General features: G+C 40.7%; 1 pseudogene; it reads left to right on the top strand.

Annotated features, from left to right (window-relative positions):
• The first annotated feature begins 6,929 nt into the window (after nucleotides 1-6,929).
• Nucleotides 6,930-7,544, top strand: LOC138081339 (high mobility group protein B1 pseudogene; annotated as a pseudogene).
• Nucleotides 7,545-10,163: the final 2,619 nt, after the last annotated feature.

Genomic DNA, 10,163 nt, shown 5'->3' with positions numbered 1-10,163 from the left:
TATCAGTGTTAAATATCTTGACAAATAAAGTAGGTGATTATGAAATTATGAAGGAGAATGTCTTTGTAGGTAAGAAATGACAGCATATTTGAGCATGTTCTATCCACAGCTTATTTTCAAACAGTTGAGAAAAAAATTTTAAACACACATAAACATATATGTAGAACGATAAATTGAACAAATGGGACAAAATGTTATCTGCTGGTAAACCTACAGGGATATATGAATGTTTGTTATATTTTTCTGAAGGTCTGGAATTTTTTAAAATAAAGAGATATAAGGTGAGAGAGGAAGGAATGAAAGCTTAGCCAAAAAGTGACGTTTTCCAAAGCACAAAACCCCAGTGCAAGGGTCAGCATTAGCACGAGCTCTTCTGCTTTCCAGGCCAGGAATATACTTATTGTACCACTGCTGCTGCTGCTGCTGTTAAGTCGCTTCAGTCGTGTCCGACTCTGTGTGACCCCATAGACGGCAGTCCACCAGGCTCCCCCATCCCTAAGATTCTTCAGGCAAAAACACTAAGTTCTCTAAACACCCACATTTTATATTTCTTTTATCCTCCACGGTGCATTTTACATTGTGAGTTTTTAATCACAAACTGGCAGAACCAAGTAAAATGGCAAATTTGTGAACTTAATGTTTCCAATGTAAGTGCAGAAACAAGACTTTAAATTTCAAGCTAGCTAGTAAACTTCCACAGAGAAGGCAATGACACCGCCACTCCAGCACTCTTGCCTGGAAAATCCCATGGATGGAGGAGCCTGGTAGGCTGCAGTCCATGGGGTCGCTAAGAGTCAGACACGACTGAGCAACTTCACTTTCACTTTTCACTTTCATGCACTGGAGAAGGAAATGGCAACCCACTCCAGTGTTCTTGCCTGGAGAATCCCAGGGAGCCTGGTGAGCTGTCGTCTATGGGGTTGCACAGAGTTGGACATGACTGAAGTGACTTAGCAGCAGCAGCAGCAGCAAACTTCCATGCTCAAATACTTTGAATACTACTGAGATAAAGTTTTCATCTTTCAACCAAACTTATAACAAAATCCTTCTTTTCATGCCAATTACTGAGGTTTCCGGATAGGAATGAGTGTCCACACAAATGAAGCATGGAAAAATAAAAGATTTCCTTAATGCCGAAATTATATAGATAACTAAAATTATACATTGAATAGCAACATGAACTCCTCCTGGAGAGATGTCATATCTTATCTCCTTGGTCCCAGTGCAGAACCTGGTACTACACACTGTGTATTTACAGTAAAAATCTCATTTCACCATTATTTGATAATGAATCTTTTAGTATTCATAGTAAAGAAGTTTCCATTATGTCAATGTGGGATACAGGAGGACATGTAATACACAACATCACAATTTTATACATAAATATAAATATACCTAAATATACATATAATGTTGCTTTACTAGAGCATGCTTGGCACTTGTCTTGGGTAAAATACATATGAATAGATCTTCAGGCCTGTGGGATCACTGCTTTTCAAGTATTTAACCACCCTGATTTTTGCTTGTCATGACCATGCCTTTTGTTAATCACTGTTATCTGTTCATCATTGCTTTCTCTCTTTCAGTTCAGTTCAGTTGCTCAGTCATGTCCAGCTCTTTGCAACCACATGGGCTATAGCACACCAGGCCTCCCTGTCCATCACCAACTCCCAGATCTTGCTCAAACTTATGTTCATCGAGTCGGTGATGCCATCCAACCATCTCATTCACTGTTGGCCCCTTCTCCTCCTGCCTTCGATCTTTTCCAGCATCAGGGTCTTTTCCAATGAGTCAGTTCTTTGCATCAGGTGGCCAAAGTATTGGATTTTCAGCTTCAGCATCAGTCCTTCCAATGAATATTCAGGGCTGATCTCCTTTAGGATGGACTGGTTGGATCTCCTTGCAGTCCAAGGGACTCACAAGAGTCTTCTCCAACACCACAGTTCAGAAGTATCAATTCTTCAGCACTCAGTTTTCTTTATAGTTCAACTCTCACATCCATACCTGACAACTAGAAAACCATAGCTTACACTATATGGACCTTTGCTGGTAAAGTAATGGCTCTGCTTTTTAATATGCAGTCTAGATTTCTCATAGCTTTTCTTCCCAGGAGTAAGCGTCTTTTAATTTCATGGCTGCAGTCACCATCTGCAGTGATTTTAGAGCCCCCCAAAATAAAGTCAGCCACTGTTTCTACTGTTTCCCCATCTATTTGCCGTGAAGTGGTGGGACTGGATGCCATGATTTTAGTTTTCTGAATGTTGAGCTTTAAGCCAGCTTTTTCACTCTCCTCTTTCACTTTCATCAAGAGCCTCTTTAGTTCCTCTTCACTTTCTGTCATAAGGGTGGTGTCATCTGCATATCTGAGGTTATTGATATTTCCCCCTGCAATCATTGATTCAAGCTTGTGCTTCATCCAGTCCAGCATTTCACATGATGTACTCTGCATACAAGTTAAATAAGCAAGGTGACAATATACAGCCTTGACTAACTCTTTTCCCAATTTGGAACTAGTCTGTTGTTCCATATCCGGTTATAAGTGTTGCTTCTTAACCTGCATACAGATTTCTCAGAATGTAGGTAAGGTGGTCTGGTATTCCCATCTCTTTAAAAATTTTCCAGTTGTGATCCACACAGTTTAAGGCTTTAGTGTAGTCAATGAAGCAGAAGTCCTTTATTCTTTCTCCTAATTTATCTTACTTTCAGCCTCTTTTCTGTTTTTCTTTTCCTTCTGCCCAGCCTACCTTGATCCTTCCTTCTCCCATTCTTTGCTCAATGAAACCACATTCCTTCACATCAAGAAATTGGATGAACTTGACCTCACCTCTGGTAGGCTGCAGTCCATGGGGTCGCGAAGAGTCAGACATGACTGAGCGACTACACTTTCACTTTTCACTTTCATGCATTGGAGAAGGAAATGACAACCCACTCCAGTGTTCTTGCCTGGAGAATCCCAGGCACTGGGAAGCCTGGTGGGCTGCCATCTATGGGGTCACACAGAGTCGGACAGCACTGAAGTGACTTAGCAGCAGCTGAAGTGACTTAGCATATGTATGTAAATCCATAAACATGCATATAAACCTTATCCCTCTCTGCTGCCTGGATATGAGCTGAATTGTGCCCCCTCCCCCAATTCATATGTTGAAGTCCTAACCCCCAGTCCTCACAGTGTGACTGTATTAGACAGAATCTTTAAATAAGTAATTAAGTTAAAATGAGATAATTAGCATGGTCCATAAGCCGGTATGACTGGTAATTTTATAAGAAGAAGATATTAGGACATAGACACACAGAGAAAGACCTTGGGAAAATGTAACAGGGAAAGACAGCTTCCTAAAAGCCAAGCAGAGAAGTTTCCAAAGAAACTAACCCTGCCAACATCTTGACTCATACTTCCAGCTTCCAGGACTATAAGAAATAAACTTAGGTTGTTTAAGTCACAAAGTTTGTGGTACTTTGTTAATGGAGCCCTAGTAAACTACTGTAATATACTTCCCAATCCCAATCCACAATAATCTCACTATGCTGTCAGTGTGTAGCTAAGTTGGCTCACACGATGTTAGCCTTGTTCATTCTCAGGGCTTCCATGGTGTCTCAGACAGTAAAGAATCTGCCTGAAATGCAGGAGACCTGGGTTCAATCCCTGGGTTGGGAAGATACTCCAGAGAAGGGAATGGCTACTCACTCCAGTATTAGCTCATTTTTTCATTATAGTCCTAGATCTCTGTTCTGAGATTGAGTCCAAACACATGGGACTGGGTATTTGACCCAATTTTTGTGTAAGCAGTTATCTATCCAGTACCTTTGGATGGGCACCAGAAATTCTATCTTCCCACCCCTAATATTGTCCTCTAGCTCTGCTACTTTCTTTGTGTTAAAACAAGGGTTTAAAGCAAATATTACCTAAAAAAGAGCAAGTCATTTAGGACATTTTAGCTTGACTAGTGGAGAAGGCAATAGCAACCCACTTCCCATACTCTTGCCTGGAGAATCCCATGGACAGAGGAGCCTGGTAGGCTGCAGTCCATGGGGTCGCTGAGTCGGACACGACTGAGTGACTTCACTTTCACTTTTCACTTCATGCATTGGAGAAGGAAATGGCAACCCACTCCAGTGTTCTTGCCTGGAGAATCCCAGGGATGGCGGAGCCTGGTAGGCTGCCATCTATGGGGCCGCACGGAGTCAGACATGACTGACATGACTTAGTAGCAGCAGCAGCTTGACTAGAATTAGTCTATCAGAGAGTCAGCAAAATACAACCTGTGAGCCAAATCCAGATGGCAATCTGCTTTGTAAATAAAGTTTTATTCATAGACACTCATTCATATACATACTATATATGGTTGATTTCACACTACAATAGCAGAATTGAATAATAGCAAAAGAAACCATATGGCCCACAAAGCCTAAAATATTTACAGTCTAGTCCTTTACAGAAAAAGTTTGCAGGCTCCTGATCTAGACAAGTGTAAGCTCCCCTGGTCAGAGAGCAGAGAACTTGTTTAGGAATGGGTGATACCTTGGCAATATTTCTCTACAAGCGAACCAGCTGAGGATTTCCCTATGAGTGGAATAGTAACAGACCCACTCTGTGATTAGTACATTTTGTCCCAACTTTTATGACCTTTTTATCTTCTTAATATAAAGTGTTTCAGAAAGATTTATTTCTGCCTTTCAACCTTATCTACTACTGTTTCTTCTTCTCTGAAATGAGAGTAAGAGGTGTCCTCTCACCATACTTTGTATTTTCCAATCTATCGCCTGTGTCAACAATGTTTCCTTTAAGTCTCATCTTGCAAAGTTCCTCACCGGAATTCTGATCTACTTTGGAACTCCATAGAACACTTCTTTTAGTTGGAGAAGTGCTGAACTCCATTTTAATGTATATATACTTTTCTCTACTACTGGATTGTAAGCTCTTTTGGGATGGAGACAAATATCCTGTGTTTCCTCTATAAGGACTTCATTGTTTTTCAAATAGTAAATGTGGTATCAATGACCATTAAATTGCTAGCTGCATTTCTGCACAGTGACTCACAAAATGCATGCTTCCAATTGCCAGATAGTAGTCTGGAAGTACATCAATACATGTTAAAAACTGAAGTTGTAAACTTAGAAAAGCAAGTTAGTAAAATAATGCTTTAAATAACCATACTTTTGGTATATAAGGTAATCAAAAGACAATACATGCTTTGGGAAAGGAAATAATCTTTTTCCAACTAATTTTCATTTTAAAATGGACTGCAAGCTCCCTCATTTAGAAACAGAGTTCAGAACACTTGGAGAGCTTTTGTAAACTTTTGTTTCCTATCTGTCTTGGTTGAGTTGTCCAGAAACAGACTCTTGAGGCAATGTTTTAAGTGCTAGTGGTTTCTTGGGGAAGTAAGAAGAAAACAGTAAGGGAGTTGGGGTATGAAGCAAAGAAGGAATGAAGAGCAACTAGGGGGTACACTCAGTGATTGAAACTTAATTTTACTTCAGCAATTCTGGGAGCCAGTGTGAAAATTCTTGAGTTATCCCACCCAAGGAACAAGGGAGCCAGGGTGTCTATACACGTCAATCTGTCTGTAGTTGAGGGCTGCTTCCAAGGGTATAGAAATTCTATTCTGCTGGGTAGGTGAAAAGCAGGATCTAGTGGCTGAGTGAAGTGAAGTGAAGTGAAGTGAAGTCGCTCAGTCGTGTCCGACTCTTAGCAACCCCATGGACTGTAGCCTACCGGGCTCCTCTGTCCATGGGATTTTTCCAGGCATGAATACTGGAGTGGGTTGCCATTTCCTTCTCCAGGGGAACTTCCCGACCCAGGGATCAAACCCGGGTCTCCCACATTGTAGTCAGATGCTTTACTGTCTGAGCCACAAGGGAAGCCCTAGTGGCTAAAGTTAAATATATATATATATATATATATATATATATATATATATATATATATATATCCTCAGGTAATTAAGTGCAAATACTAGCAATTGAAGAGAGCTTGTACACCCTACAGTGGCGATGGCAAGGAGTTATAGGCAGAGCATCAACATTGTCTGTTAGGCTAACTTTGAGTATTTAGTAAATGCTCATGTATTTATTGAACAAGTAACTACTGGGGGCTTCTGTTCATGTCTCCAGCCACCAGGAAGGTGCTGGAGAGGAGTGGTAAGCAAAGGCAGATAATGCAGCCACACTGGTACAGCCTTCATTCTAGTGGAGAAAACAGATAATAAATACATAAACCACCAAATAATAGAATTACAGACTGGAATAGATAATTTAAAGGAAAGAAACAGGAAGCTATAATAAAGAATAATCAGGATACAAACATAGGTAATGTGGTGAGAAAAGACAGATGTCAAAATAAGGGGCCTATACCAGACTAAGAACTAATTTCCCCCATTTCAAAGAAAACTAGTGCAGATTCTTTCTCTCTAGGTAGATGGGAGTTTACAGAGACTTAGGGCATTATCATCAAAAGTGAGTCACATATGACTCCCTGTCTTAGTCCACTGGGACTACTCTAGCAAAATTACCACAGACTGGGTATCTTCAATGCCCCACAGTTCTGGAGACTGGAAAGTCCAAGATCAAGACACTGCTAGGTTCAGGGTCAGAGGAGAGCCTGATTCCTGGTTCACAGATGGCCATCCTCTTACAGAGTCCTTATATGGTGGAAGAAGCTAGGGAGCTCTTAGGAGACTCTTTTATAAGGGCATTAATCCCGTTCATAAGAGCTCAGTCTTCATGATCTAATCGCCTCCCAAAGTCCCCACCTCCAAATACTATCACACCAGAGAGCAGGTTTCAACATATGAATTTGGGGAGGACACAATCATTCAGTCTACAGCACTTTCATTCTCCTAAGGCCCAGTGGGGAGAAAAACACTATCTCAGACAAGAGGGGAGGGCATGGAGCAACTCTGTGTCTCTCAGAGGAAAAATAATTAAACATGTGCAAAGGAGATCCTAAGAAGCTGAGAGGCAAAATGTCATCATATGCATTCTTTGTGCAAACTTGTCAGGAGGAGCACAAGAGGAAGTACCCAGATGCCTCAGTCAACTTCTCCGAGTTTTCTAAGTGCTCAGAGAAGTGGAAGATCATGTCTGCTGAAGAGAAAGGAAAATTTGAAGACATGGCAAAGGCTGACAAGGCCTGTTATGAAAGAGAAATTAAAACTTACATCCATTCTAAAAGGGATACAAGTTTCAAGAAAGATGTTCAAGTATCCCAATGCACTCAAGAGGCCTCCTTTGGCCTTTTTCTCGTTTTGTGCTTAATATTGCCCCAAAATCAAAGGTGAACATCCTTGCCTCTTCACTGGTGATGTTGCAAAGAAACTGGGAGTGATGTGGAATAACACCGCTGCAGATGACAAGCAGACTTATGAGAAGAAGGCTACTAAGCTGAAGGAAAAGTACAAAAAGGATATTACTGCATAGCAAGCTGAAAGGAAGCCAGATGCAGCAAAAAAGGAAGTCGTCAAGGCTGAAAAAGGCAAGAAAAAAACGAACAGGAGGAAGATGAAGAGGATGAGGAGGAGGAAGAAGATGACGATAATGAATAAGTTGGTTCTAGTGCAGCTTTTGTTCTTGTCTATAAAGCATTTAACCTCCCATTGTACACAATCCCCTCCTTTTATAGAAAAAATTTGAAATGTAAAAAAAAAAGAAAAGATGAGGGTAATAATATCGATGCAGACAAAGGGACTGTTAAACAAGATTTAATATTACTGAAAGAATATTACTGGGGAAAAAAAGATATAATCCAGCTAGAACAACCAGTTTCCTATAGATGTCCAACACTGTATCTCTTCAAAAGTCTCTTGAGCAGGTCACAACCATCCTCACTAACCCTAAGTGAAAGGTATAGCCACACTTATGAACTTCTTAAAACCCAAGATCAACTCTGAAAGAAATCTAAAAGCTGATCCCAAGTGAATTAGACCCAACTGAACCTGACATCCTGAGACACTAAAGTGTAGTTTAGAACACATCATTATGTCCATCAAATTGAATTAGCATTCTGAAGTTCCATAAAACTACACATAAGTTAAGCAGGTAACTATTACTCCTAAGAGATGTATCTTCAGTGAGCAAGCAGTGATATTTAAGCCAGATAAAATACTACTAGGTTGTTGAGAATAATTTTGGTCTTTAAAAATTGCCTTAAGAAATGCAGATGACTTGCTGAAGAAGCATATTCCTCCTTTATTGGGAAAGGGAAAACAGAGACTACTGCAAAGGAGGAACTCAGTGATCTTCTCCTTCTGGCTGGATAAAAATTGAATTTTATTACTATGAAGGTCAAGGTATCCTGAAAACATCAAAATTTCTTCTTTCTCAAAAACAGATTCTGTTACTCTGTGGTTAAAACCCAATTTTTACCTATATCCTCAAAAAGTCCCTTTAATTTTCCCAGTAGGATGGTTAGAAGGTTGGGGATCAGCTGCAAAGTATTTGTTCTCACTATGTGATCAGAAATAAGGCTCAGGTCTGCCTTTTATTATCTCCAAGATGAAAATCTGATGCTCCTGGAACTTCCGCCCATGAAACACTGCATGTAATGGGAGACAACACAGAAGAGAGGAAAAGAGCCAGTGATGAGATTCAGCTCTACCACTTCTGAGTCCAGTAGCCCCGGGCTTGTCTCTTAACCTCAATTAGGCTTCCTGTGTAAAATCTGAATAATAATGCCCACATTGTGAGAACTGAGTAAACTTGCCTAGTTCATTGTCTAGTGCAAAAAGTAACATTACTCCTGCTGCTGCTGCTAAATCACTTCAGTCGTGTCCGACTCTGCACGACCCCATAGACAGCAGCCCACCAGGCTCCCCCGTCCCTGGGATTCTCCAGGAAAGAACACAGGAGTGGGTTGCCATTTCCTTCTCCAATGCATGAAAGTGAAAAGTGAAAGGGAAGTCGCTCAGTCCTGTCTGACCCTCAGCGACCCCATGGACTGCAGCCTTCCAGGCCCCTCTTCCATGGGATTTTCCAGGCCAGAGTACTAGCGTTTGTCATATAAATGTTGAGATCGAAGGACAATCATTTTGGACAAACATTTACAAAAGAATTCTAACCATAATTTTTTACTGCTATAAAACAGAGAAAGTTATTCAGTTTTTATGTGAGTCGGGATCCATCTATCTGCTTACTCCAACCCACTATGGTCAGCATATCTTCAGTGTTGTATTGATTCCTGCATCCACCATCTGTCTGTATATTACATACCCAAGTGTGGTAACCAGCCTCTAACACGATGTCCAGTGATTATTGTCTACTGATATTCATGCCCTTGTATAGTTTCCTCCCATGATGACTGTATAGCCAATAGGGTATTGTGGAAATGATAGTGTGACTTCCAAAACTGATTCATAAAAGACATTTTTGTTTCAGCCTTGCTCCCTCTTGAATCACTTATTCTGGAGCAAGCCAGCTGCCAAGTCAGGATGATACTCAGCAGCCGATGCGGAGGTTCACAAGCTGAGGAATTGAAGCCTCTTGAAGAGAGACACAACTGAGAGACTTCTCTTTCACTTTTCACTTTCATGCATTGGAGAAGGAAATGGCAACCCACTCCAGTGTTCTTGCCTGGAGAATCCCAGGGACAGGGGAGCCTGGTGGGCTGCCGTCTATGGGGTCACACAGAGTCGGACATGACTGAAGCGACTTAGCAGCAGCAGCAGCAACAACTAGGAGTAACCTGCCAACAATGTGAGTGAGTCACCTAGAAATCAGATTCTCTAGTCCCAGTCAAGTCTTCTGATAAGTATAACCACAGCCGATTTCTTGACTGAAATCTCTTTCTGGGCCAGAATTACCTAAACTACTCCCAAATTTCTAGCGCACAGAAATTGTGGGAAAAAAAAAAAGTTTGTCATTGTTTTAAGCCAATTTTTGAAGGAATTTGTCACTCAGCAATAGATAACTAATAAACTATGCAAAATCTCATTCATTCACTCAACAAAATCAATGAGTTTTCTATCAGTAGTGAGTGAAGTGTATCAATGGTACAAAGCAGTCCATAATATCCTTGGTATTTGAAGTGACATGAAAGTCATATCAGAGTGCAATGATCACAGTTGCTCCAACCTGTTCCTTAAATAGAAGGTGGAAAGCATTTAGCTTTCATCATCACTAAATAGGGGATTTATTTCCAAATATTGATAGCTCTATTAATAATATTA

Source organism: Capricornis sumatraensis, chromosome 6 (assembly GCF_032405125.1).
Source record: "Capricornis sumatraensis isolate serow.1 chromosome 6, serow.2, whole genome shotgun sequence".
Classification (NCBI taxonomy): domain Eukaryota; kingdom Metazoa; phylum Chordata; class Mammalia; order Artiodactyla; family Bovidae; genus Capricornis; species Capricornis sumatraensis.
This window is presented reverse-complemented; position numbering and strand designations above follow the sequence as displayed.